At 41.5% G+C, this 27,283-nt stretch overlaps 1 protein-coding gene across 9 annotated transcripts in view; it reads left to right on the top strand.

The window, feature by feature from the left end:
- Positions 1-27,283, top strand: part of B3galt1 (beta-1,3-galactosyltransferase 1) — a 501,059-nt gene that overhangs the window by 423,255 nt on the left and 50,521 nt on the right. For 7 of the 9 annotated variants that reach the window (XR_012911780.1, XM_075984985.1, XM_075984983.1 and 4 more), the window contains one exon: positions 22,896-23,027. The gene's annotated coding sequence lies outside the window, so the exon portion shown is untranslated. Of the gene's footprint in view, positions 1-1,595; positions 1,624-1,711; positions 1,734-22,895; positions 23,028-27,283 lie in introns of those variants that run through there. The other 2 variants (XM_075984987.1, XR_012911782.1) reach the window with 2 other exon arrangements.

The following is a 27,283-nucleotide window of genomic DNA, read 5'->3' as shown; positions in this document are numbered from 1 at the left end:
AATACTATAAACCCCGAGGTAAAACAATACCACATTACAAAGGAGATCATATAATGTTCTAAGCACAGTATAAAAATATGGGCTTGATTACAGCGTGCCGGTTTCATTCTTAATAGTAAGAAGGGGCTGTAATCTGGACGAGGTTGTGTATCTTTCCCATGAAGTGCTTAGAACCGGAAGTGCTTTGGATTTCGGTGACTTGGGAATATTTGCTTACATATAATGAGCTTCCACAATGAGCTATGTTTGGAAGAGGAGCCTCGTGTAAACACGGAATTCATCTGCTACACGGATACCTTACTCACACAAATGGGAAATGCTTTTACGCAGTATTTCTGCTTTGACTAGGGTCTGTCACAAGAGGTCAGGCATTCACAGAATCCCATTGGAAATCCAAAGGTTTTTGATTTTAGAATATTTGGAATATTTCAAATTTGGGATATCTGAATGAAGACCATTCATTCCATCAGTAGATAATTACTTCTCAGAATGAATAGACTCAATCATCTTACAATAGTTTGTGTTTTTTCATATCAACTATAAGCCTGTTTTGAAATACATACGTAAAAGTACTACAGTGGTATAAAATATACTGAATCTATGTTCATGTAATACTCTCTGTGCTCATTTATGGTCTACTTCTGACATATACCATAGGGTCAATAACTATTAGTGGCCATGGAGAGACGAGTGCTTTAAACCTGTGCATCATTGAACTTGTAGAAATAAGCACCAACTTTGCCTTCAGTAACACTTGCATCAAGATAAGCCAAGGTCAAAAACTCTGTCGCCAAGCAGTCAAAGGGGGGCCCAGAGCCTGAGAACTGGATCTGATAGAGAAGCCCAAGGCCAGGGGTCAGTGGGAAGGTAGCCGCGGTTAGTGATGCAAAGCCGGGAGAGTGTGCCAGCCTTAAAGACTGCACTAGAGAACTGAGAAAGAGCAGGTCCCTTAAAGGGCTCTGTGTAAGATCCCTCCAGACAGCACCTTTTATTCATCCCGAGTCCTTGTTCTTAGATTTCACAAATAGTGCCTGGAAATGATCCACCTTAGGTTTTCGAGAAAGTTCTATATACCATTCTAATGGTATACCATTCCTCAGGGTAGCAAACCCATGTCAGTCCTGAGACTCCAAAGAACAGTATCATTTTCAATGGTGGGCACCCTGTTACATGGTTCTATCTCCTTTTAATCATATTTCATTTAGTGATTTATCATTGGAATGAATCGTAACTGATTGCAGCAGAATACATAAAATTCCTGAATGTCATGCTTCACTGGACATTTAGCAATTGTGTGCATCTAGAATTATTCATGTAGGGATATCCATAAGAGAGCAGTAGTCAGTCACACCCCAGCTCCCCTGCTGCTGTGAGGCTTCCCCTTTGGGAAGCATCCGTTAAGAGTCTGATTTTTGTTTATGAAGTCAAAAGAGAGAAGTCTGCAGCCCTTCATGAAGGCTGACAATGCTGTGTTCACCATCGGGGCTTGTCCACACCTGCATTTCCAATTCCGTATCCGTAAACTTTTTACTGTTCACATCAGCAAGAGCCATTGATTCATGGGCGCTGTGCTGAAATCAATCTCCCCTGATCAGGTCCGATCACTCCCTCGGTCAGCCTTTCGGAATGACGGCAGCTGTTAAAGGAACACAGATACAAAGGACAGGCCTGCTTCCTACCCAAATGGGGGTGAGCTGAAATCACAAAAGATCTCTTGACCCCAGATCTTTCCTGTAAGTACAAAGAGGTAGAATGAGGGCAGTGTTTGGGACTGGGTTAGAGTTTCAGTCTTGGGTAGGCTTTTCACTATGGAGAATATCTGGATCTTCACCTGCAACGTAAGAATAACATCGCCGATCTAATAACGTCTGATGCCATGAGGGTCAGACAAAACGCACAAGAGGTCAGCTTTCATGTGACATCATTTGATACTCTTCAAGAGAATGAGGCTGTGTTAGCATGGGTTCATTGTCTACACTGGCTGCATGCTGTTATCTGTGTTCAGGACAGAGTTAATGATACGACTTTAGGCCACTGCCAGAAAACCTTCCTTCTATGTTATATATAATAAGTACTTTAGTATGTTAAAAGTTAATTTGAAGGAAAGTAAGTAACAGGCACTAATAAATATAATAAATGTGTTGCCACTCCTTTGTCAAGTATTATAACATATGGGGGCACACAGACTACAGTGATTGTTAGGGAAATAACAGAGGTTTTGATATTGGGTTACTTCTTTTTGATATTAATGTACCTCCTTCTTCAAAACCTTTTGTCTGTTTTCTTAGCAATCACAATTCTTATAGATAATCCAGACAAGTATTTAAGGTAAATAGGGAATGGCTTGTAGCCAATTAGGAACATCAAGAAGCTTGGGACACTGTGGGCAAAGCAGATTCACAGGTCCAGAGATTCTTAATTAAGTAGTTTATCGTGGTATGTTGTGTATCCCCCTACGTGTGTGTGTGTGTGTGTGTGTGTGTGTGTGTCCGTTTAGTAATTGAAATATGTACTACTCTCTGAGGATCACTGCTTTAGATTTTGACTAGAAACAAGGGCATCCTTGGTTGGTGAGTGATTGGGCCACCCTGTCCTTGTGGGTCACCTGGAGCACATGGAGAAAGCCTGTATCATGTATCAGAAAATGTGCACTAGCAAATTCTCAAAACAAACAACAGTAAAGCAGTATCTCTGTTAATAATTAGAGCAACAAACCAGGATATAGGAGGCCTCTAGTTAGTTCCCGGCTGCTCGGCCCCAAAATAACCACACAGATACTGTATTAATTAAATCACTGCTTGGCCCATTAACTCTAGCTTCTTATTGGCTACCTCTTACATCTTAACTTAACCCATCTCCATTAATCTGTGTATCACCATGAGGCTGCAGCTCACCAGGGAAAGTTCTGGTGTCTGTCTCCGGTTGGGCTACATGGCTTCTCCCTGACTCTGCCTCTTTTCTCCCATCATTCAGTTTAGTTTTCCCCACCTAGCTCTGTTCCCCTATAACTCTACTATAGGCCCAAAGCAGTTCCTTTATTAACCAATGATATTCACAGCATACAGAGGGGACTCCCACATCACCAGGACACCTAACATCTTTGTTAGCAGTGGACAGGTTGACTAGAGAAGATCAGAAAAATGACCCTAATTGTTGTTATTTATTATGTAATTATTGTTATTATTGTTAGAGGCTAAGGTTTATTGGATAGAGCAAATAAAAAATAAACCATCTCATTATAGGTCTCCTGAAACAACAAGAGATTCAAAGGACTATCTTATGTCTCCACTGTAGCCTCAAAGCTGACATATGAGGAACTCAGGTCCCATCAAGAGCAGAGAAGTGTTCTTCTGTGTATCAGGACACATCAGCATAAGGCAGAGTTAGTTAAATTACCCATCGCCCAGAGCTACACAGGGCACACTTCTAAAGTATGCCAAACTGGAGTCATTTCCAATGGGCCATTCTCTTATAGGCCTCCCTGCGCAGCCCAGGAGCTGAGAAGGCCCACTAGGGAAAGCACCATGTGTGTCAGCAATGAGAACTGTGCAGGAGGACCCTGTAGGTGGGATAGTGGCAGAGACCCAATAAAACTGCACACCTGCCCTTGAGCCAGAGGTCCAAAAACTAATAACACTGATGCTAGACCGTACTCTGTTCCTTCTCCCAAGGCAGAGACAGCACAGAATGTGTGCGAGGAGAGGGGAGTATCTGAAGAGTGAGTAAGCTTAGGACTGATGTCAAAGACACAGCCCCACCACCACCACCACCACTGCTGCCTGAGCTGGGACAGAGTTTCTTTAAACCTAGTGAGACATTGCAATTTCTATTTAGATGGCCCTTGAATTTTTAGTAGCATCAAATGAGACTTTCTAACATCGCGACGCAGTCAGGAAAAATTCTACAGACTGTACACAAGATAATGACTACGGGAGAGGAAGGCAGAAGCTGCAGAACGGACCTGGTACAAAATGGGAGAAAAGTAGGTTCTGTCTTGTGACTGCCTTCCAGCGGGCCCAGCCCACTCCATATGCCTGTGTCTGTTTCCTGGGCAGAGAGACAAAGACTCCCTTGCCACCTCCAGATCCAAAGGGCTCTGACAATTTGAAATGGCATTTGACCTCTTCAGAAGCAAATCTCTCTAGTTCTGTAAGGACTCCCTTCAGTGTCTTCCAGGCTGAAGCCTTTTTCTGACATTTTAACAATTGGTACCAGCCATTCGCTCACATGTTCCATAATTTACTTAACTCTTAGTCAATCTGATACACCAGGTGACAGGTTACTGACCAGTTCTCTCTGCATGTATGTGTCTGTATGTCTGCATGTCTCTCTGTGTGTCCCTTTCTGTTTCTTATCTGTCTTTCTGTGTGTCTCTCTCTGTCTATCTTGCCCTCTCCCTTGCCCTTTTTTTCTCTCTCTCCTCTCTTTGTACAGTCTTGGTAGAATTATATGGCTTTGTGATACAATCTACTCCTGGTGGTGGTGCTGAGTCCATGATAAAAACAAGAATGTATATAGTTAGGAACACAGGCCCAGGAGTCAGACTTTGGGACTTTAATCTCCCTCTGCCACTATCTGAACCATATTGTAGTTATTGTATTTTCCTAACCTTCCTGGCCTTGGTTTTCATGTACAAAGAAATGTCATGATATTCTTAATGGGTTTGTTTTCAGGACTAGATTCAGCAGTGCCTTTGACATGTGTCTGGGACCCACATGCTCAGTGATGGTAGATGAATAGAGTCCTATACAGTAATGATAGAGAAGTAATGATAGCACTTTGTATGAAAGGAGACTGCCAAAGCTAACTGTTCACTATTGGGTTCTAAATGTTATTACACCAGCACAAAGAACTCTTGCATTCCTTCGTACATAGTGGGGACGAGGACTTTGCCAGCAAGTTCCTCCAGAGCTTGCCCTTCCTCTCTACTTCTCTGACTGCCTCCTCCCCCACAGCTCTCAGCTCCATCATCATGAAAAGCCTCTCCACACCCTCTAGTCATTAGCTGTAAAGTATAGACCCAGGACCCTTAAGACAATGTCATGTGGCTTGAACAAGTCAGAACAGGGTTAAAGGAGGCAAGCGCGTTACACTTCCACAGAATCCCCTCATTTGCTGTAGAATGCACATGGACAGACAAGTGCTTCAAAGACAGACAGATGCTTTGAACATCTCTAGGGAAGAACAGCGGCTGAAGAGGTTGGTGAAGCAGAGACATTTTCAGCCCCATGTGTTATTTGGCACCCCCTACTCTGAGAAAATTCTGTGAGATATTCATCTTCTCACTGGCATGCCCGGAAGTCACACTCCGCTGCCAGTCTTGATGAGCTTAGGTCAGGTGTGGCTCCCTCTCCTCTTACAAAGAACACGCACCCTCCTCCCCTTTTTCTAGAACTTCATTCTCACCCAAGAGGGTCTCAATAGATTTGCTGGCTTCTTTTCCTGCAGGCAGCATTGTTCAGTCTAAAGCCCTCTCCAGTGCTGTCAGCTAGGAAAACCGAGCTGAGTTTTGGAGTTTTGAATTCTGTGTCCAGCATGGTGTACCCAGAGCTGAGCGCTGTGAATCTGGTTCCGTAGAGAGAAAGAGGGAGCTCTCGAAACTGCAACTTGTCTGAATCCATAAGGGATGACTGTGGGTGGGACTAGTCTTCATATCCCATCCACCTTTGAACCACAGCCACACCCTATCCAAGCACAAACTACCTCTCAGACATCAGTGATGCACAGGCATTTCTCCCACTTCGAAAAAAGCAAAATCAAAACAAACAAAGCAAAAAACAAATAGCACCATCCACCCCCCCCCCCCCAGAAAGGTATCAAATCTCTCCTGGAGGACAGAGCCTGGCCAGCTCCTCCCATAAAGCCTTTCCTTTTCTTTCTTGTCTAGTGTCATTCCTTGTTGATTAAAATAATGAATTTCCCTCCTTCTAATTGTTGGTCCCTTGACTACAAAAGAAAAAGAATGCTCAGCCAAAGCTTTGAGATAATGGTCTGTGTTGACCTAATTAAGTTCTTAAGCAAGGTACTTCCTCTTTTTCCGAGTTGCATTATTTATTTCCTCCTAGTTGCCCTTTTATGGAGATGTGGCATAAATTCAAGGAGATCCACTTCAAATCCGTTTGCTGGCACCGCTTCAAGAGATGAATACAAATTACTGTTTATCCACCGAACACTTACATTGCGTTCCTGCGTGCCGGGCAGCATCCTAAGTGTTTTATAAGCAGCGGGGCTTTGCATGCTCATGACAACTCTGTGGATGGGCGTTCTCATCTACTCCACATGGGGAGAAAAGCACAGAGAGGTCAAGAAACTCAGCCAGTGCCACACAGCTGGATGTAATAACAGGATTCTCAACCAGGTTGTCCTGCCCTGGAGCCCATATTCACCAATGGATGATCCTATCTGGTTTTCTTATACATAAAGAGGATAGGTAGATAGATAGATAGATAGATAGATAGATAGATAGATAGATAGATAGATAGATAGATAGAGTTAGATATGTTTACCTCTATCAAAATACATCCCTCCTGATCTGGGCAATTTGTCATCATTTTTTACACATGGAAAGAAGCTAGAATCTAAATTTCTAAGTGGTTAAAAACTCAGCTACCATAGATACCTTCTGCTTGTCTAGGTCTAAGCAGGGTCTCAGAAGGATATACACAAAGGAATTTCTTCTATAGAATCTCATTTTCTTACTTGACTTTGCTATCAATACAGTCATTGGATCAGGCCTTTAACTAATTCAGAGCACATATGCCCAGAGGGTCCTGTAATGAATCCATTTGTAAATTACAGAGACAGTCATAAATTATTTCCACATAAAGAGAGCATAGATCAAGGCTGCCATATTCCTGTGAGCACTGTGGTACACCCTTAACCTAAATCATATTTTCTCCTTGTAAATGGGAAGGAAAATTGCATTGTCTTGACCTTTGGATCATTGGATCTCGTATTTATTTTATATATTTCTCAAAAGAATTCACAAGGAAATACATGCACTTAACCTTCTCCTAGAAAAGGGTGCAAAGCAAAAGTCCTAGGCATGAAATAGACACAGTCTGCTTCTTTATGGACTGAACTATCGAACGACTCATACTTTGATCATTATTTAGCACAATTTATGACTTCTAAGAGACCATTTATCAATAATTCCTGAATGATTTTTTCCAAAACAAGTACAAATAAAAAAAACAATTTACTCTAATCTCTTTGATAAGATCCTGATTATTGTCTTATTGATCTCAGCCTGCCATGACAGCATTGTTAGCTCCAGGTGGACGCCACAGAGATACAGGATACCTTTATCACTCTACTGTTTAGAGAGATGGTGGGGATGGTGGGGGGTGAGTGTGCTTATGTTTAGTGCCCCCTCTACCTAATGTTAGTAAATTAACAGGGTGCCATGACTTGAAAATAAATAAAGCATGACCCCTGTCTTCAAGGGGTGTGTGGATTGGGGATGAAATGGAGTTACAAAGACTATCCTGAGATAGTTATGTACCAGGTACTGAAGTGACATGAGGAGGTTGTCAGCTGGCCACTCCAGCCAGCCCATCTTCTTTCCTTTGTCTCACTTTCCCAAAAGGTGAGTAGGAGCCAGTTAAAGAGTGTCTAAGAAGAAAGTTTTATGATAGGAAGCTTGACAAGATGTAGCTCATACAGCACCTTTTATACCATGAAGAAGTCTGAACTTTGTTCCCATCTCCCAACGGTACACATATGTTAAATAATTTGAGAGAAAGAGTGACAGGGTCTTGGTCCTTTACTGGGGGAATAATGAGGATTCTAGAAAGATGGAGAATGGGGGGTGGGGGATCAGTGAGAAATCATCCTAGGAGCCCCAAAGAAAGACATTTAAGAACAAAACCAAGGCAGATAAATTACCAGAACAGAGAGAACGTCACCACAGAAAGCCTACTAGGTGACCTTTATTATGTGACTTGCTGTGAGGAAGGTAGTGCCATGCTCTAGATGAGGTCAGATATTAATCACCTTCGTTATTTACAGCATCAAATAACAAGAAATTCCATTAAGACATCATAAACGGATAGAGACTTTTCACTTCTGGGAAGCATAGCCCAGAAGCCATGTAAGCGCAGGATTGGCCCATTTAGCCACACCTGCCAGAGTCCCTGTTTTCCTGCTACTCATCTTCCATTTTTCCACCCTCCACACTATGCACACACATGATCCAGTGTGCAGAGCCCCAAGGATTCCATGCCAACCTATGGTAGAAAGACAGGAAGGAAGGAAGGAAGGAAGAAAGGAAGGAAGGAAGGAGGGAGGGAGGGAGGGAGGGAGGGAGGGAGGGAGGGAGGAAGGAGGGAGAAAGAAAGAAAGAAAGAAAGAAAGAAAGAAAGAAAGAAAGAAAGAAAGAAAGAAAGAAAAGTGCTGCACTCAAGTGCCTATTTCAGAAAAGGCTTCTATCCCAGGCTTCAGCAGCTGTCCCTGCAAGTCTCAGTGCCAGGACAGAATCCAATGTCCTGCTCAGTGCTGCCATCTACAGGGAAAATGAGGGCCTGCAGAGCCGAGCCAAGCTCTACCCTTCCTGGCTCATGGTAAGGGTAGAGATGGGAAAAGACAGCTAGAGAAGAGCCCAGAAGAATGAGGCTGTGTGGGAATCAGCCTGAGTGACCGCAAGGAAGACAAGAATGGATTGGGCAATTCTGCCACAGCCTGTTGCGGAGTTAAGGCAAGTGAGCCCAAAGAACAACTATAAAACCAAGATGGAAAACAGAGACTGTGGAACACTCAGTCAAAATAAAGAGGGTGTCTCCATCAACCCCATGCCCCTGGCTGGCCCAGGCAACTGTGCAGAACTGAAGGTGGAAAGAGTAGAAGAGCCACAGGGGGTAAGGGACACCGGGAATCCAGGCCTTCTACACACAACAGGGCTGATGCACATAGAGACTCACAGAGACTCAGGCAGCAGTATACACAGGGCCTGCATAGGTCTGGACCGTTTGGAGTCTAAGAGCTGAAAAGACAAGGGGACACATGCCCCCATCCCTTCTTACTGGGGACATAACCACTCTCAAGAATAGGGCCCCATGCCCAGCAGTAGATGGCCGACATGAAACAAACTCAGCGGCATCTTGGAGGCTCTTTGTCTCACCATGCTGTCAGGGCATATTTTAACCTTACATATGCATTGTATACATTATGACTTCTGGTTTTGTCTTTTTATGGGATTCTTGTGTGTGCAAATGTGTGTGTCTCTACATCTGTATGTGTCTTGTGGCTGGCTTGTTTGGTGGCTTTCTCTTATTCAATGTGTTTTCTTTTATTGTATTTTATTTTGCTATGTTTTTCAGTTACCTGTTTGCTTTCTTTTCTTTGTTTCTTTCTCTCTTTCAATTTTTCAAGACATAGTTTCTCTCTGTAGCTTTGCAGCCTGTGCTAGAACTAGCTCTTGTAGACCACGCTGGTCTCAAACTCACAGAGATCTGCCTGCTTCTGCCTTCCAAGTGCTGGGCGTAAAGTTGTGCACCACCACTGCCTAGTTACCTGCTTTTTTTCTAAGCAGGGACAGAAAGGCTGTGAATCCAGATGGGAGGAGAGATGGAAAGGAACTGGGTGGGAGAAGGGAGAAGGAAAAATGAAATCAGAATATAGTGTATGGAAAAAATTATTTTCAGTTCAAGAAATTTCAACATTCAAAAAGTTTCCAAGATCTAAACAACCAAATGAGCCATTTGTTTGAGTAAGAATTAGGCTTCCAGCTGATGTTGGACCGTCACATCTCACCTCACACACTTAGCAGCTACCTGGATCGTGGGCATCATTTCCCTGATTTGAGGCATCAGGATTTCTGTAGCTACAGACTCTATTTCTTTATAACATCCTCACAGAGTAGACATGAAGGTATCAGACCCTGGACTTTGAATTACCCCAAAACAAATGGAACTTTTCAGAAAGAAAGGAGTTTGGGAGTTTCTCCCCTGCCTCTTTTAGTAAGAGGCATCTCAGCTGGTGTTTTGTGCCCTCACTGGCACCGAATGTTCTGTGCCCAGCGAGGAGACCTCAGTGCTCTGAGCCGTTGACATATCCTGGAGAACTGCCTCTACCCGAACATTCTCGGTGTTCCTTGAAGCACAAACATGTTCTCCCATGTTTGACAGTAGTCTGATTCTTAAATCTCTTTCAGCTTTATTATTACCAAATAAAATGAATCCTCACCATGAGCCTGACAAAAGTCATGTTTTTAATAAGAAAACACACAACCTAGGAACATGTTTCTTCCCTTTATGAAGCAGATTAGAATTATTTCTGTTGATTTACAACTGTATAAAAAATTACAATCAAAGTATCTGCTGTGTTGCTTAACTTCATATTATGTTAAACAATCACTTAATAAGCAAGTTATCTGTATAGAATTCCCTCATTTAGTGGCCACACTGCTTAACCGATATCTGGATCTGCTGGCCCTTCCCTGGATGACTTGACAGACCAGAAGGTCAAAAAGCTTTGTTGTGTCCCGTATTTTCCTCACCCTGGAAATGTACCCACAATGCATTCAGTAAAGCCCCTTTGAGGTGTCAAAAGGTCAACTTCCTTGTCACTGCTTTTCTAACATGCTGTTTGTTGAACAGATTCTTTTCTTTCCCTCTGTAAAAGTTTAAGTTGGAATGCACCCATGTGACAAACTGTTGACCTTCATCCTGGTCACCCACTTCCACCAAATCAAACTCATCAAAGACATGTTCGACTTCCCACCTCGCTTTAAACTCCCTGCCTCCGTGGAAGTAAATACTCACACATGCTCTAAATACCAACATCAAGATAAAAGGAAATGGCTGGTTTTCACCTTTAGAATTATAAATGGATTGATGCAAAATAAATTTCAGTGCCTTGAGTACTTGCTTGCTTACTGGTTGCAAACGATGGGTTCCTCACAAGAACAGATGCCTCCGAGAAAACCCTCAGAACTAGTAAGCTGAGGGCAGGTCTCCATGGTCAAACTCAGCTTGGCTTGGCATTTTGAATATTTACATTAAACTGCTATTGGCAAACAATTGTTCGTACAGTTCTAAGAAGATTAAGAGAGCTGAATTAAAAGAGAAATGAAATTATAAGGAAAATAAAAAACACCCTGACTTTGCTTCACCCTATAACAGAACCCTAAGGGAAAGCTCTTTTGGGACCAGCTAGTACTGACGCTTACTTTTGAAAATTCTAATTAGGTAACATTGGTTCTTAAAGTCTGTCTTTTACACCTGCTTGACCCTTTCCCCCTGGTTTTCCACACCTTTACCAGAACTGCATTTTTGCTAGCCTGAATTCACTAAAATAATTGGTCAAATTTTCTCTACATTTAAAGGAAATTCCCCCAGCAACCATGTTCCTCTGTTCTGTGGTGCTGTGCAGGCCTCACTCAAGGTCTACTCCACCCCATGCTATCCTCTAAGGAAGCCTGGGCTGGCTGACCCCTGTTCTCCGTTCAGTGGCTCTTACCAGACACAAGGAGGCCCATGCCAGCTTGCAGCCTCATCTTTCCAGTGAACGGGAAGCCCTCTTAGTTGCTTAGTCCCAAAACATATAAAGCCAATCAAGAGTATAAAAAACATTCCCTGAGATTTTCTTCTGACAAACTAAAATTGTCAGGTATACAGAAACTTCTAGTGCTTACACGAGAGTAATTTGAGAGTACACAGAAGGTAATCATGTTTGGTTAATCATATTTTGTGCCATGAATTCATATTATAAGGATCTGATTCCTGTTCAACTGCCTACATTAAATTGTGTCTTAATATCGGTCGTTGGCTTTTATGGAGTCGGTTCATTAGCTGATTGGAATATGCTTCAGCATGTTGGATGGTACTCATGATATAATTTAACTCACCCTCTGTGAAAAATAGTTCTAGAATTTAAATGAGGAAAACTTATCTATAGAAAACAGCATGCTTTTTTTTATGTTCAGATTTTAAAAAACAGTATATAAGTAAGTTATCCAATTTGTTACCCTTGCACTGTCTGCCAGGGAGCTCACTTCAAATCTTGGAAAGGCTACCAGTCACAAGTGAAAATAATAGTTCTTGCATATGATATGTTTGATTTTTTCATAAATGGGACCTGTTTCATTATTTGCCTTGCGATTATGTTTTCTGCTCTTAAAGTCTTGGTGTAATGGGATGGTGTGTTTGTGTGTGAAGTTAGCAAGTAAAATAGTCTCATTGTAGCTTAAGGATTTTCAGAATTTACAGCTTATGAGGGATTTTATAGAGAATTACAATCGACTGTATTATCCTTTTCCCTGCAAACAGAGAAAACCAAGAATGAATATGATGGATCATGCCAGACATTTAAAAGCAATTAGTAAAAATGAAGATTTTTCCCCAATGAAGTAGACTGATGAGGAAAATTGTAGAAATGTTTCCAGAGACCATGAAATAAATGGAAGGTAGTTTTACAATCTTTTGTGACATCTTGAATATTTGATCATTCTAGTCTGAGTTCTACTTAGACTGTTGATAGTTCTGATTCACCTCTTGAGAGTAAGCTTCCATGATTGGGTCACTCCTGGGGTATAGAACAGTATGCTTCCTGTGTATGTTAGCTGTCCAGTATGTGAGGAAAGCCACCGAGGAGAGGACAGCTCATCCTGGCTCACAGTTTGAGGGCACACAGTCCTGTGTGGCAGGAAGGCCAGGCAACAGGAGTGTAAGGTGACTGTGCAATAAATCTGTAATTAGGAATGGAGTGCCAATGCCTCATTTCCTCTTTTATATTCACCCTAGACCCTCAGCCCATGGGATAGTGGCTCACCAGATTCATGGTGTGTCTTCCCACATTTGTTTTAAATTGCTTTGAAATCCCACAGAGACTCACCAAGGGGCTCATCCCCTAGGTGGTTCCAGATCCCATCAAGTTAACCATGAAGATTGGCCATGACATGAATCATACAGGACTTCAACACATCTTTTGAAATGCCAGTCAATTTTTCGTCCCTTCAGAGGCTTCTCTCCATTAAAAATATTCCATGGAGCTTGGAGATTTCAAGAAATGCACTTTTATCTTATGTTGCTATAGATACCATTTCCTTCATATGGCACTTGTTACAATCCTTTGGTTTTTTTAATTCATTTCATCTATGAGCAATACATTATCAAGTTAAAAGACACATCCAAGCATTTGTCTGTTGATGGAAAATCAACTCCAAAACACAAGCAATCATTTTTGAGAGTAATAATTTTCTTTATTAACTTTTACTAAGAATGATTTTCTCACAAATGCAAACATACTTTAGAAATTGTTTCAAGCCATATTATTAGATTTGATTTTGAATACTGAAAAGTCACATTTTCTGGAGAGCTCTGACTGGCCAGTCATGATTTCATTTCTTTGTCTGGTGCCTGTACTTATCAAGCTGTGAAAAGATTGTAATCTCATTAAAAATTGAGGTGGAAAGTTCAAAGCAAATGTTAAAGGGCAACCTAATTACTTTATGAAATCTGAAATATGTGTTTAAGTACCACACACCGAAGTTCTTAGTTTTAGCCAAAATTCTTACTTTACCAAAAGTTCTATTTACTATTTACACACATACACATGCATGCACACACACAGCCCCCTTTAAAAAGCAGGGATTTTGTTTCCTTTGCCCACTGTGTGTCGCAACTCCTGCAATAGTGCCTTACTCAAACTTCTTCCCAGTACACACTGACTGGACAAGTATTAGAGGTTCAGGATGGAAGAGAGTGAGCATTTCCTTGTCAACTCCACTGAGGTCATTTCTCCTTTATCCAATATCCATCCTTTCAGGTTAAAGGTACAAAGTTGTGGTGACAGGAAGTCCTAGGAGAAACTCATAGTCACTGACGCATTTCTCAGGAAATCAGTGCTCCGCACCAATGCGTGATGCTTCCTAGAGTGTGGAACCTCAAAATTGTTCATCCCCAGAGTGAACTAGCCTGTGGAGTCTTTCTTGCCATGAAAGCAAATGTTTTGGGAAAATGCCATCAAAACCTCCTCCCCCATTCTGTTCACAGTCTTCCCAAGTCCTCCTCCACAAGGGAGCAAAATCAAAACAAAACATAAAGAGATGGAAATATAGTCATAGCCTGAAAGGAAAATACACACACACACACACACACACACACACACACACAAATCATTAGCTGCCCTACATAACCACACCCGTTTGAAACTGTAGAATTATTCCTAGGTATTAAAAACTCCTTTAGAAAAATTGGCAATTGGGTGGAACACTCCTTAACCCCATCTTTTCAGCTTCAGGATAGGGGCTTCCATTGAGGAGCCACAGAGAGACTTTGGGGGATTGCTAATCGTCTGGGTGAACCATGACCTTGGTGAGTCCGTAGACTTCATAAAGGGCTCAAATGCTCAGCTTGCATGTTGTGGCCTAGAGACCTAAAGAGCATGAATTGTTGAAAGAAAAAATTAAGAGAAGGCATCTATAGAAAGGAGACCCTTTCTGAACCTGTACTTGGCTGGATACTCTTACTGAGAGTTATTTCTGTGAGACAAATTCATGAGGAAATAGTGAGCAACCAATCACACATATAAATTGGGAGCTAATGCATTGACTCCTCAACAAAACCTGCTTTCGACTCCTTTTCCAGAGGCCTGCTGGTTTGTGAGACACAGAGATTTGACACTGCATTTCAAAGACCAGATCTGAGGCTCTGAAAATACATGTGCTTCAGGACAGTGGTGAAAAACAAAGCATGCGGATTCTATGTGCCCTAAACTAAATAATCTGTCAGATAGAAAATCCATTCCAGCATTTCTTTGTCTTGCCTTAGAATGAATAAAAAAAAACTCACTGTAGATACAGGAGACAGAAAAATAGGAGCCTTAATTTTATTTAACCAAATAATCGAATTTCCCCCAGACTACACTTAAAAGGTCTAGAAAGTGAGAAACATTCATCTTAGATTTGTGATGGTTTTATTTGCGATATCACATATGCCTTACTAAAACTTGGCTAAATTCCTTAGGGAACACCTAATAGTATATCCAGGTTCTATTGCATCTCCTCAAAGTGTACAAATGTTTTTATTTCCCATAGCGAGCGGCTCCAATGTCATGCCACAAAACAGTACAAAATCTGGGATGACTTAGCATGGGGACATTCCAGGGCGGGGGTGGGGGTGTATTTTGTTTAGATTCACATAATGCATCAGCAAGGGTTGCATGTAAATTGCAAGAGCTCCTTGGGTTAAAATGTACTTGAAACCACGTGATTCCTGTGTATTCCTATCATCAAACAGCACCTCCGTAGAATTATCCTGGGAAGAAGCCCCCGTGATAAACCAGCTATTACCTCTTGATATGGAGCAGGAGAAGGTCCCATAACCGTTTCGTGTCCTAGCACAAGCTGAAAGAATTGTTCATTCTCTTTGTCCATAGGGTGATACCCTAGGTAGATAGTCACAGATGCAGTAGGTTAATCCTATAGTCCTGTGGTTCTCACACACATGGTGGTAGGAGAGCTTGTACTGCATTTCTTCTGTGATCCCAGACTTAACGGAAAGCATACAGCCTAGCCAATGCCCAGAATATGGACTTAGAACCTACTAAATATGATTGCAGGCAGTTTCAGAGATGATAAAGTACAAGAGTAGTTCTCAGCTTTGGACTGTCACCCTAGTGAAAAATAAGAGAGAGGGGGCTTGGGGGTAGATCCTCGCAGATCCCAGTGGGGCAGGGGGGCAGTTGATCTCACTTTATTTGATTATTTCCTTTTTATTATTTTTGATTATAAAAATGATATTTGAATGCACATTGTTATAAGCAGTTCAAATAACAGAGAACGTAATGAATAAGAAAAGGCTCTTTGCACTGGCTCACACACCATCCCTTCCTCTCCCCAGAGGTCAAGTCTGTTAATTATTTCCTAAGTGTTTTAATTTGGGATCATGCCTAACTATTTAATGTACTATAACCAAGTGTTTTAACTATTTGTATAGTAGGATGCAATCATAATTGAAAATGTCATCATATATATTATAACCACTTTCTGTTTTATATCCCTGTGACATTATGACTGCTTCATCAGGAATTCTAGAAAGGTTTGGGGAGTGCATCTCATCCAGGAGACATGACTCCTTAATATTTAAAATGCTCTTGTCAGTCCGTTGTTGCAATGTTTTCATCCCCCTCAGATTGAAAAATAATCATAACAAAACCCTCCAGTGAAGCTGACGGTACTTTAAATGAGTTTGTATTTTTTTTAATCACACAGGTATATATGCATATTGAAAAGTTAATAGTGTCTACGTGTATGAGGTATAATTGAAGCTACAAATAACGATTAGTGTGAAGATGGATTGTGGGAGGACCACAACCACCCAATCACCCACCCACCCTCCACCTCTGCCACAACCAGCACCGCTCACATACACCTTGGCCGGCACCTACCAGTATCAGACTCTAGAAATTTCCCATTGAGCACAGAAATTCACCTTAACGTAACTCTTTAAAGCCATCAGCAACACAATTCTAAATGGACCACTGTTTGATTTTCCGATATTTATGTGTTTCAAAGAGCAGATAGAGTTTTCTATTCCAAAATAGCTCGATTATATTTTGATTGCCGCATCAGATTTTCCAAGGATCTCGCGTCGCAAATGGTGTAATCACTTATACATAAGTTGATAATTGCTTTACAAAAATAAAAACCGTTGCTGTGGCAGTGGCATAATGTGGGCCTAGGTGGTGTTTTCCCTCATCCTTCTGGCATCACAAGATGCTTAGCTCTATTGTTTTGGAAAATATGTTGCTGGATTCGGGGTGTTAAGGTACCTGCAGTCTTCCCCTATGAAAGGAAGGAAATGACACTTGTGCCCATGTTTTCTGGTGGAGCCTCGTCCGAGCCAGGGCTGTTTAACCCGCTTACACATCTCTCTGACCTTCAGCAGTTGGTTTTGCTCTGCATGCTTGGTTTCAGTAACCTCTCCCAAGGGACCGTTTCTGTTTACTGACCATTCTTGTTCTGGTCCCACCACATCTGTCAGAGTTCAGCTGAAAAGTGAGCATGGCCTCGATTTGGCCCCACAGAAGGGTTGTTTCTCACGTGGAGGTAGAATTCACAGGTCTCTTGTGTTCTTTGCTCTGTTTCTTCATGAAGTAGCGCATGAACTATATACGAGTATGTTCTACACATATTCACATATAGAACTCCTCAAATTTTTTTTTTTCATTTATCTCCCAAGGAAAGAAAAGAGTCTGCTTTCTGGTATTTGGAAGTCAGTTTTAATCACTTCCTTGGGTACTACTATTGTGCTTAGTGTAATGTATACAGGTAGACGTGAGAAATTCGGCGTGAATCTAACAGTGATCGTTCCAGCCATCTCTGTTCCACAAAGCGCACTGTTGTTTATTGCCCAGCGTTTAAGCTCTAACTGCATCTACAAAGCCTCCTAGCTCCCACCTAATGCCCCCACACAACAAAGCACACGGACCCAAAGACAGTTTATCAGATAATTTTTAATAGAGTCCCAGAAAACTCTGCACATATTCCCCGAGGTTCTTGATAGTTATCTTGGGAGAAAAAAAAATAGTTTATTTACCTCATATCTGTTCAGTTAAAATGTATGGCTTCCTCGTGGTAAGAAATCAGGCAAAAATAATAACACAAGAACAAAGCATGAGGAGTTAGCTTACATGCCCTGATCCAAGCCAGAATCGGCTGCCCAGATATCACACCCATTCAAGGCAAAATAAATAAATGAATACATAAACAAACAAACATAACAAAGTGATATATTCCCGCTGATAAAGAAAGGCATGAGTGGCCGCTAAGACCCTTAGCAAACAGAATTCCAGAGGCACAACTTGGAAAATTAAAATAAAAATCATATATGTGTGAAATATGAAGTAGATATGAAACCGTATTCATGTAGTATGATTATAGGGGACATGATAAGATTGTAAATCTCCTGTTATGAATTCCTTCTTTTCTAATGTGTATTGCATTCATTTATTTCTATGTGTGCAATAAGAAAATCTTGCAAAACCTCTAAAATGCTCATAATTTTAATAACTAGCTTCTACCATCAACATAGGAAGGTCCCGTAGTTTCAAAGTCTGACAACCAAGCATATGTAAGGATTTATCCCATTCTTCATTTTTAGCCTAGGACAAGGTTAAACTCAAGTTTACAAATTTATTAAATTCATTTATCTAGGCTTATATGTTTAAGACATTAAAACTCCTGTATTCCCTAAAGTATCATGAATCCTTATCAAAAATTAAAGACTTATAACATAGTATATACTTGAATATTGGACATTAAAATCAGGTTAAATCTTTTTCTTCCTTTTAATCTCCAGGAAATAGCATGTAAATTACACATAAGATGAAATGGGAAAACAGTTGTTGAATTGCTGAAAGAATGGCTCCATTTAAAATCTAAAGAAAAGACCAGATCATTCCTAGGAGTTTGTGCTATGTTACTCAAGAGTCCCTCTTAGATAAACATAAGTTTCAACTGTATTCATAGTTTACAGTCAGTGAAGTTTTGCCCTTTATCATCAACTTGCAAGGTATTAAATTACACACTAAAATACACTCACACATACACACACAATTAGAGGTTATATGCATGCTTTGATGTCTCCACCACAGTCCCCTGTCACTTGAACTACTCCTGTCTTAAAGAGATACAAGGGCTGTAAAAATGGCTTCATAGGTAAAATGTTTGCTGTGCAAGCATGCTGACCAGAGTTGAGAACACACGTAAAATCTATGTGGGCGTGGTCACCTGCCTTTAATCTCAGTCCACAGAACACAGAAATGGGAGGCCCCAGAGTAATCTGGCTATCAAGACTAGTCAAAATGGCAAGCTCTGGAATTGGTTCCGTTTGCCTTCCTAGAAATTAACCTCAAAAGTACCTGGAATCATTTAACCCAAAATATTGTGTGGCTCAGGTAGTAACGCTAACATTTTATCCCACCTTATGAGATATGATATAACCTGGCTTCAAAACTATCCATGATGTTATTAAACGAAGAATGCTATAATTAGTGTCCTTCTACTTCGTTGGGATAAGTAAACAGGTTTATTAGCAGAGAATAGTAATATCACCTAACTAAATCACCTCAGGTTTTCTTATAATTATATTTTTTTTCAGACATGGCTTAGTCATCACTAGTACATAAACTTTGACAACATCACAGAGACTTTAGAGATCATTCCAACAGGTGGCGCCCATATAGGTGGTTTAGCTTCCATGGGAGCTTGCCTCATTCAGAAAGCCAGACAGACATATCTCTTGTAGCACAGTAGGGATAAAATATTAATATTAGACTAGTAACTTGGACATAACTGGAGTGACACAAGACCTCTTAATATAATATACAATTTCCTCTCAGTAACCCATATTAAATTAAAAACCAATCACAGGGATCTGGGCAGGAAGTGCTGAAGATCCAAACATTCTCTCTAGTTCAGAATTTACTGGTCAACCAGCTTTCCAGGGATTGAGGGTTAGAGCCTGATTTCTAGTATTTACCTATGACTGTGTTACAAATGCCCCATCCCCACCAGCACCAAAGGAACTACACCTGATGCTGAAGAGATGGGCATCACTCTGCCCTATGGAGCCCATTCAAGCAGGCAGTAGCACACACAAGTCTCTGCGGGCCCAGCCCAGATCTGCTGTGGTGGAGACTCTAGCCTCACCTTCCCAACAGGGGTTGTTTCTACAAACAGGCCCTAATGGATTTCCTGCATGGAAGTCTTGGAGTCTCAGAGTCTATTTCTCAGATACCCACTACGACGAAGAGAAAGTGAAGTTCATTATTGATGAAGTTTGGAGCTGGGAAGTCCTCTATTCCCTCACCTAAATCCACTAACTAATGAGACCCCTGTTTTCTCCACCGCCTTTCCCACTGAGCCACAGAAAGGACCTTGATAAACTAGTGAATAAACAACTGAGCAATGCGTTCTGTTTTATTCTTTCGGCCTCCATGCCCTTCTTTTCCCACAAACCTTGATCCAATGAAGCCAGAAGCTGAGATCAGTGATCCACATGCAAAGTCCTTTGTTATCACGGAGGGAGGAGGAAGACTGGGAAGGCTAATCGTGATGCCCACGTTATTGCTATCTTATTTGCCCTGATATGTCACTAAGGTTCTCACTTAGCTCACACTTGTAAATATTCTCGCAGAATAACTGAATTTCTCACCCGTAATTGGCATCGGCAAAAGTCCTTCTTGCCGGAGGGAGCTGAAAAGAAGGGACAATGCGACGAATATAATAGAATGATACACTAGAAGAAGCAGCACTCTTGAGTCTGGTGGAAGTGCAAATTAAATTAAAATCTGGGTGACAAATGTTGAGTCTAAGTCATTTCCCTATAAAAAACACAACAATTTATGTAGTCAGTTTTCAGTGGTTCGCCCAAAGAGAAATAGCAATAATGGCAATTACCCAAAAGAATAGACAATGGACAAATTAATTTCTAGTTGACTTTGAAATACTGTTTTGTATTCTAGAACTAACATCTGAATGGAGTTGCATTTTGCATTCTAGAAAGTTACAGTGCCTCTGGGTTAATTACTAAAATTGCATGGGAGAAGTCAAACTTAAAAAATGGTTTGTGCTTTTTCATCTTGTCCTATAAAGCTTGTCTTTGTGTTCTAAATTAGTTCTATGAATTAGATGCCATTACCTGTTAGGATAATATTAAGTTTAAGTTAAAGCCAAAATTAATTATTCCACCACACAAGCCACACACACACACACACACACACACACACTTTCTTTGCCTTGTTTAGTGAACTTTAATTCTTTTAATATGTTAAAAAAAACTCCCATGTGACTACTTTAGAATATATCCAAAACACAATTATGTGTTGAAATTTTAAACTATAATATCTGCCCTTGGGAAAGTCAGATTAAAAGCTTGCAATTTTTCCACATTCTTTTTGTGGTTATGGTGGTGGTTTTTCCTTAGTAAACACTGTGTTAGAAACAACTGTTAGAAAAGCTGCTACAGAGAATCATGTATGATTTCCTTTAACACCACTTCCTTCAACCTTTGGTTCCTTCCTTTTCAGCAGTCAATGGTTTTTATATAAAATGTTCAGTGTTGGCATTCAATTATGTTACATTTAGCTCTTTCTCTTGCATGGATTTTTTTCATAAAAGGGAAAACATTCAATATTCTAGAGAAAAATCTTCTAGATGTTATTGTCCTGAATTCAACATTCAGTACTCATTTCAGTTATTTAAAGATATGTGTACAAAAATTATACTTCATGCAAATAGTGTATTAAAGACTATGGAATTTTCCATTTAAATTTAAAACATATAACTTAAAGATCAGCTAACACTCTCATTTGTTCTTAGTTACGTGGTACAATCGCATTACAGACTAATACAATTTTTCATAAGACATCACTAAGTATTGTAGTAACTTAAAATGCTTCCTGTGATACATCTTTGCCTGACCACTTAACCTATTATTTGATGTTTGACCAAATTCAATTTGCTACTTTTGACTGCATAAGGATACTTTTCAGTTGGACACTGACAGTTCTAGAGAGGTGGGCTAAGCATTGGCAGGTTGAAGAGACCCCTGTACAAACACTGTCCCCTCTAAATACCATGCACTTAGTTCTTAAAGGACAAATAGTATAAAAACCTAAGAGGAGTTTGGTGATAGTGATAGATAACAATTGTGACAATAATGACATTCAAATATAATCCACATTCAATAAATGTTAGCTCCAAATACTACTTAGCATTTGTTATTACCAACATAGTGAGTATGTATGCCTACCTTGTGCAAACACTGTTCTATCCTCAGTTCACCTCGCTGATACAGACTGTTATTTCCTTTGTTTTGCTTGTAAGACCTAGAGAGGTTAAGTTAAATTTAAACCCAACCTAAACACATCCATCAAACAAAAATGACAATCGTGTAAAGAGAAGCAGCTAGTGTTTGGTCAACTTGAAGCAGCATGTGACTTCAGGAGACCCGCTAGACAACGCTTTTGTTCATACACCGCCATCTCCTCCCCACAACTGGCTTTTCTGGCTCAAATCCATCCAGACAGATGCCCGCGATGGGAGCCATGCTGCAGATGCGGGACAGTATGCTCTGTAGTCGCTAACTTTCTCAACAGCCTTCCCACTGTGGATGGTGAGACTGGAATACCACCGGTCCTCAGTCAGGAAGCTTTGTACATGGGTAGTTTGGAAACCCAGAATCAGATCAATGAAAGGCAGCCTTGTGTTTTCCCTCAAATAATTATCTAAACAGATCTGATTAGTTTCAGCCAGCCCTAGAGCAGTCACCAGTGAAAGTGAAGACCCTGCCTGAGAGGGGTGGCCCTCCTACCTAACACCTTAGCTCTGCCTTGTTCAGCTTCCCCTCTCTGGATATATTTGGTCATCACTAGAGCATAGGTAACTCTGATCCTCATTTAGACTTTGGCTTCACTATTACCTGAATCAAGTTTTATTTAATTAATTAAATCCTAACTTTTACAACTCAAGAATGGCCACATAAAACACATATTTACAGTTTCCTTGAAAATCTGAAGTCGTGACATCATTGGGCTTTTTTTTTTCCTTACTGCTTCCATGACAACCATCAGTTCGGCCTGAGTCACAGCTGGCTCTCCAGCAGGTCACATGATCACTAGCTAGCCACTGTCCCTACCATTCCTTGTCACCTCACACACAGACTGAGTCTTCTCTGTCCTACTCAACCGACCTTACCTGCTGCCCTAGAACTGGCTCAAACTCTCTTATTCGTTTAAAACATTTTAGACTTTTATTCACAATGGGCCCATATCCCATTCTGAAAAGTGGAAATCTTTTTTAAATTAGGGAATGCTATCTTCGTTCTCTCGCATCCAATTAACTTCTGTTTTATATATATATAACATTGTCCCTCTTTCTGGTGTCTCCTTAGGAGTCCACATGTTGGTGACAAGCAGCTTCTGGAGTAGGCCTCTCCAATCTCCACAGACCCATGGAGACCACGGTAGATGCTCTCTGCAGCTGGGGTGAGAAGAGAGAAGAGGCAGCCGGCTTGGTCCAGCAGGTAGGAGAAGAACTTGCTGCTCAGTGGTGGGGCTGGTCACAGAGGAGAGGCAGCACAATGCTAGAAGATCAGAAGTCATTCTCTAATAGCTAGCGGGTGATAAGAAGTGTTGATCTTTCTTTTATTACCGACTCCAAATGCATTTGCTCATCACTTAGAAAGTGAGGGTATTGTACCTGAGCCTGGGTGGAATGGTTAATTCTTACCCTCATCAAGCCTCTGGCTTTACTGTTGGCTATGTGAAGTTTTATTTATTTAATGAAATCCTAACACGTATGTAAAATAACCTTAACTGTGAAAGACGAGAAAAATTATAGTTTAATAAATGTAGCCTTAAAAGCCATATTTGCAGATGTCTTTGACACTTTGGATCGGTTTCAGTGAATGGGCTCCTTAAAAATGAACTCCTGGTGACCACTGATTTCCTTCAGGTGACCTGAGACAATTCCTATTTAAAGTCCATTCCTCCCAGCCATTGCTAATTGGTTCTTGAATCTTCGTTGAAATAACCTTGACTCACAAGGCAATTGTGCTTCACTCACTTCTTATTTCAGTTAAACATAAGAGATTTATATATTAAAATGATGGCAGGATTATTAAAAATATATAAAATACTAATGATTATTAAAATAATTTTACTGAAATGGACATGAAGGAAAACACCCTTCTATGTGATTTACCCCAACTAGCATAAGATAATAAAATAGTGTACAAACTCTCTGCAGTGTGGTTTGGGAAAAGAACACAATCCCCGCAAGAGGACACTGGAGTCTGCTTCCCTCTTACCCATCACCTTCCTATGACCTGTGACCGACCATTTGTCATGTCTAAACTACAGTTTCTCTATCCATGAGATGATCAGCTCTCTCAAGTGCCTTCTAAGTGCTAGCTGGACTCTGAGGACAGCGGCCAGTGCAAGGTGGGAGACAGCTCTGAGCTACTTTCCCAGCAAGCTGATTTCCCAAAATCAAACTCACCTACATGCCGGTGCACCTCTTTGTCTTTGTGTCCAGCAATTGGCACCAGGTATATTGGTTTTCCGTACCCTTTCTGCCTTCCATGATGCGTTAGTGGGCGGCTTTTGACCCTTTGCTCCTTGACAGCATTCCTAGTCTCTGTCTGTCTCTGCCCTGTCAATCTCAAGGCCAGAGGTGAGATGAGGCATGGTAGAATTGAGTCAGTACGTGCCCCAAAGGGCAGCTGTCAACGGACGTTCCCCAGAAAGAAACACAAGTGCTCGGGCTGTTAATGGCTGCCCTCTGCTGTAGAGAGGGAAGCCAGCAGAGGTATGAGAACCCAAAGGACGGTTCCCATACATCTAGCTTTCCACAGGCATCATGGATCCCATTTTCTGTGACAGTCTGTCTGGTGACCTGACCCAAGATGGAGTTACACCATCAGTTGCAGCCTCTATGTCTCAAAGGGCCCCAGCAACTCCCAGTGAACAGCATGGTCAACTGTATCAAACCAGCAAGGTGAGGGAGCTTTTGTTAATGCTGTATAAAACTTAGCCGGCCCCACATATTCCAGGAGGTATCTGCGAAGAAGCCTTAGTCCTGGCTGCCTCCCAGAACTGAAAGAAGGCCAATACGACTAGATTACAGTAAATTAGGAAAAAGGAGCAATCTTCAGAGATTTTCCTACCCCAAGTTCCCTCAATGCTTGACTCCTCTGATGTTTATATTCCTGGCAGTGCCTTAAACAGATTAAATAGCTCTACTGAAAATGCCTTTGATTTGTTTACCCAAATCAAACTCTCATATTTTATCTCACGCCTCTAGATTGTGAGAGTTTTATCAAGAACTTTGCATGTGGGCTATTGATATGATAATGCAATCCTAATGCCTGTTTGGGAGCCAAGGGCCTTCTTTTCAACCCACGCTGAGACTCGGAGGGGCAACTCACAATGTTTTCCGATGAATAATGTCTGATATTGGGCAACTTTTGAACTCTTAACTTTTCACATCGATTGCTAATTTTCTGTCAACAAAACCCAGGAAAGGGACTCTCCCCAGAATCTTTAGTGTTTACATAGATGGAATTGTCTTTTGCATTTAAGGTCTTGTTTGCAGACAGAATACTGCCCCCTCCACACACACACACACACACACACACACAGAGAGAGAGAGAGAGAGAGAGAGAGAGAGAGAGAGAGAGAGAGAGAGAGAGAGAGAGAGTCCTTCTCTTTGGAAGAAAAGCATTGAGTCAGCCCTCCTGGGATGCTCCCCTGGGATTTGACACACCAGGTAGTGCCTTATCCCTGACATTGCTCAGCTGGAATCATTGATGTGGCCATGCCCTTTATGAGGCTTCCCAGGGTTTAGAGGAAATTCATTCATCTGGTATCTCCGTCTTTCTTGGAGCATTCTGAACATCTTAAAGGTTTTTATTCGAAATGAATGAAATCTTGTTAAAGGAAAGGGAAGGATGAAATCTTGATAAAGAAAAGGGAAGAAAAAGAAGGAAATCGATCAAAGATTAAAATCAGTTTTGAATACAGCCTCCCTCCCCAGCCCCCACCCTCAGCTCAGTGTTGGGGGCTTTCGTATGCACTTCTAGAGAATGAGAGAAAGAGCTCACTGAACACACTACCAAGCCACGGAGTGGGAGGGCACCAGAACCTCAGGCTTCTCCATGTGGGCCCACTATCCGCCCTCTACCATCAGACTAGATTTTAAAGTCCTCTATTCCATCACCACAGTCGAGTATAAGATGGCCAAATCTGGAGTTTCAAACGTCTTCAAAGAATTCTTCTAAAAGGTGAATCCCAGATGACTGTTGGTCTAACAGGCACAGTTCAGCAAAGCCCCTGGACCAGGCTGCCTTGCAGGAAGTGCTATTCTGCTAATTGCATGCCTTCCCTTTGTTCAGCCTCATCCTCTATAATTAGCTCAGTCTTGAAAACAGAGGTTGTCTCAGCCATTAAACTCCTTACACAGCAAATCCTCTAATTATTTCATATCTTCACATTAGGGGCTAAGATACTTGTGGTGAAGGGTTGGATCTGTTTGTTATTTAATTACTTACAGAAGGAAGACAGGAAAAGCAAGACAAAAATATTATTAAAATAATGTCTGTTTGACTCTGACTCATACAAAGGCTGACTTCCATTTTCCCTCCTTTTGCCCTCCCTGCCTTCATCTCTCCTCATTCTCACCCCTCCCATCTGAACTCCTTCCCACCCTCACCCCATTCAACCCCTACTCCTTCCTGCCCTCACTCCTTCCTGCCCTCACCCCCTCCCATCCAAACTTCTTCCTGCCCTCACCCCATTCAATCCCCACTCCTTCCTGCCCTTACCCTCTCTGGCATCAGCCTCAGTTCATTTTGACTGTGACTATCACATGTTACCTTTTCCTACCAGGAACTCTCCCGTTTTTCCTTAATCTTTAAGATGTTTCAGTTGCCCTAAAGTCTCCCAGTCCACTTCCCAATGTTGCTTTATTGGGTAAAGTGGAGCAAAAACAACCAGAAATTTGCTCGACTATTTTCTCTCTCTCTCTCTCTCTCTCTCTCTCTAAGGGCTGACAAATAGCATTTTCTAGCCCTCTTTAGAAGTCTTTAGAGCTGGATTTTCTAGCAGAGAGAAACAAGTGGAAATCATTTGCGGGCAGAGTTTTGAGGCAACGAACATACTTTCCCAGGGCCTTTCATTGCACACTGCAGGAGAATTGGGACTTGGTACTGGAGAGCTCCAGCAAGAGGAAGGTGGACTCCTGAATCAACAGGAAAAAGGCTACCTGGGCCAGCACTGAAACTGCAGTAGGCTGTTACACAAGTGAGAAGCAGTCCTCTCATGTTTAGACTCAAAAAGTTGAGGCTTCTTGAACAACTGCCGGTTTAGACTTACCTTGTGCAAGATGCACACACCTGTGTGTCACTGTGAATTCCTCTAGTCTTTCCTTCTGAAAGCCCTGGTAGCCTAGAAGAGGGCAGGACTGCTCTCATCTTTAACTGTGAGTTAAACTGAATTGTCACCTCCTTTGGAAGTGGAACAGATGGTCGTCACAAAGGAGAGTGGACGATGCTCCGCACCATCATCTCCAGGACCGCGAAGGCCGTTTCTCTCATTTGCAAGCGTCTGTCTAGAATTTTGTAAACACTCTCATAGGTGACAGATTTGGCTTGCAGAACAAAAGGAATACCCAGTTAGTTTCCCTATGAAAATGTGTCCCGCTGCATTACTCATTCAAACACTCATTATCCCAATCAGCAAATCCATAGTGGGCACATTTTACATGCCGAGCTGGCTTCTA

The sequence above is a fragment of the Microtus pennsylvanicus genome, chromosome 9 (assembly GCF_037038515.1).
Source record: "Microtus pennsylvanicus isolate mMicPen1 chromosome 9, mMicPen1.hap1, whole genome shotgun sequence".
Classification (NCBI taxonomy): Eukaryota; Metazoa; Chordata; class Mammalia; order Rodentia; family Cricetidae; genus Microtus; species Microtus pennsylvanicus.
The sequence above is the reverse complement of the archived record's forward strand: the minus strand, read 5'-3'. Positions and strand labels throughout refer to the sequence as shown.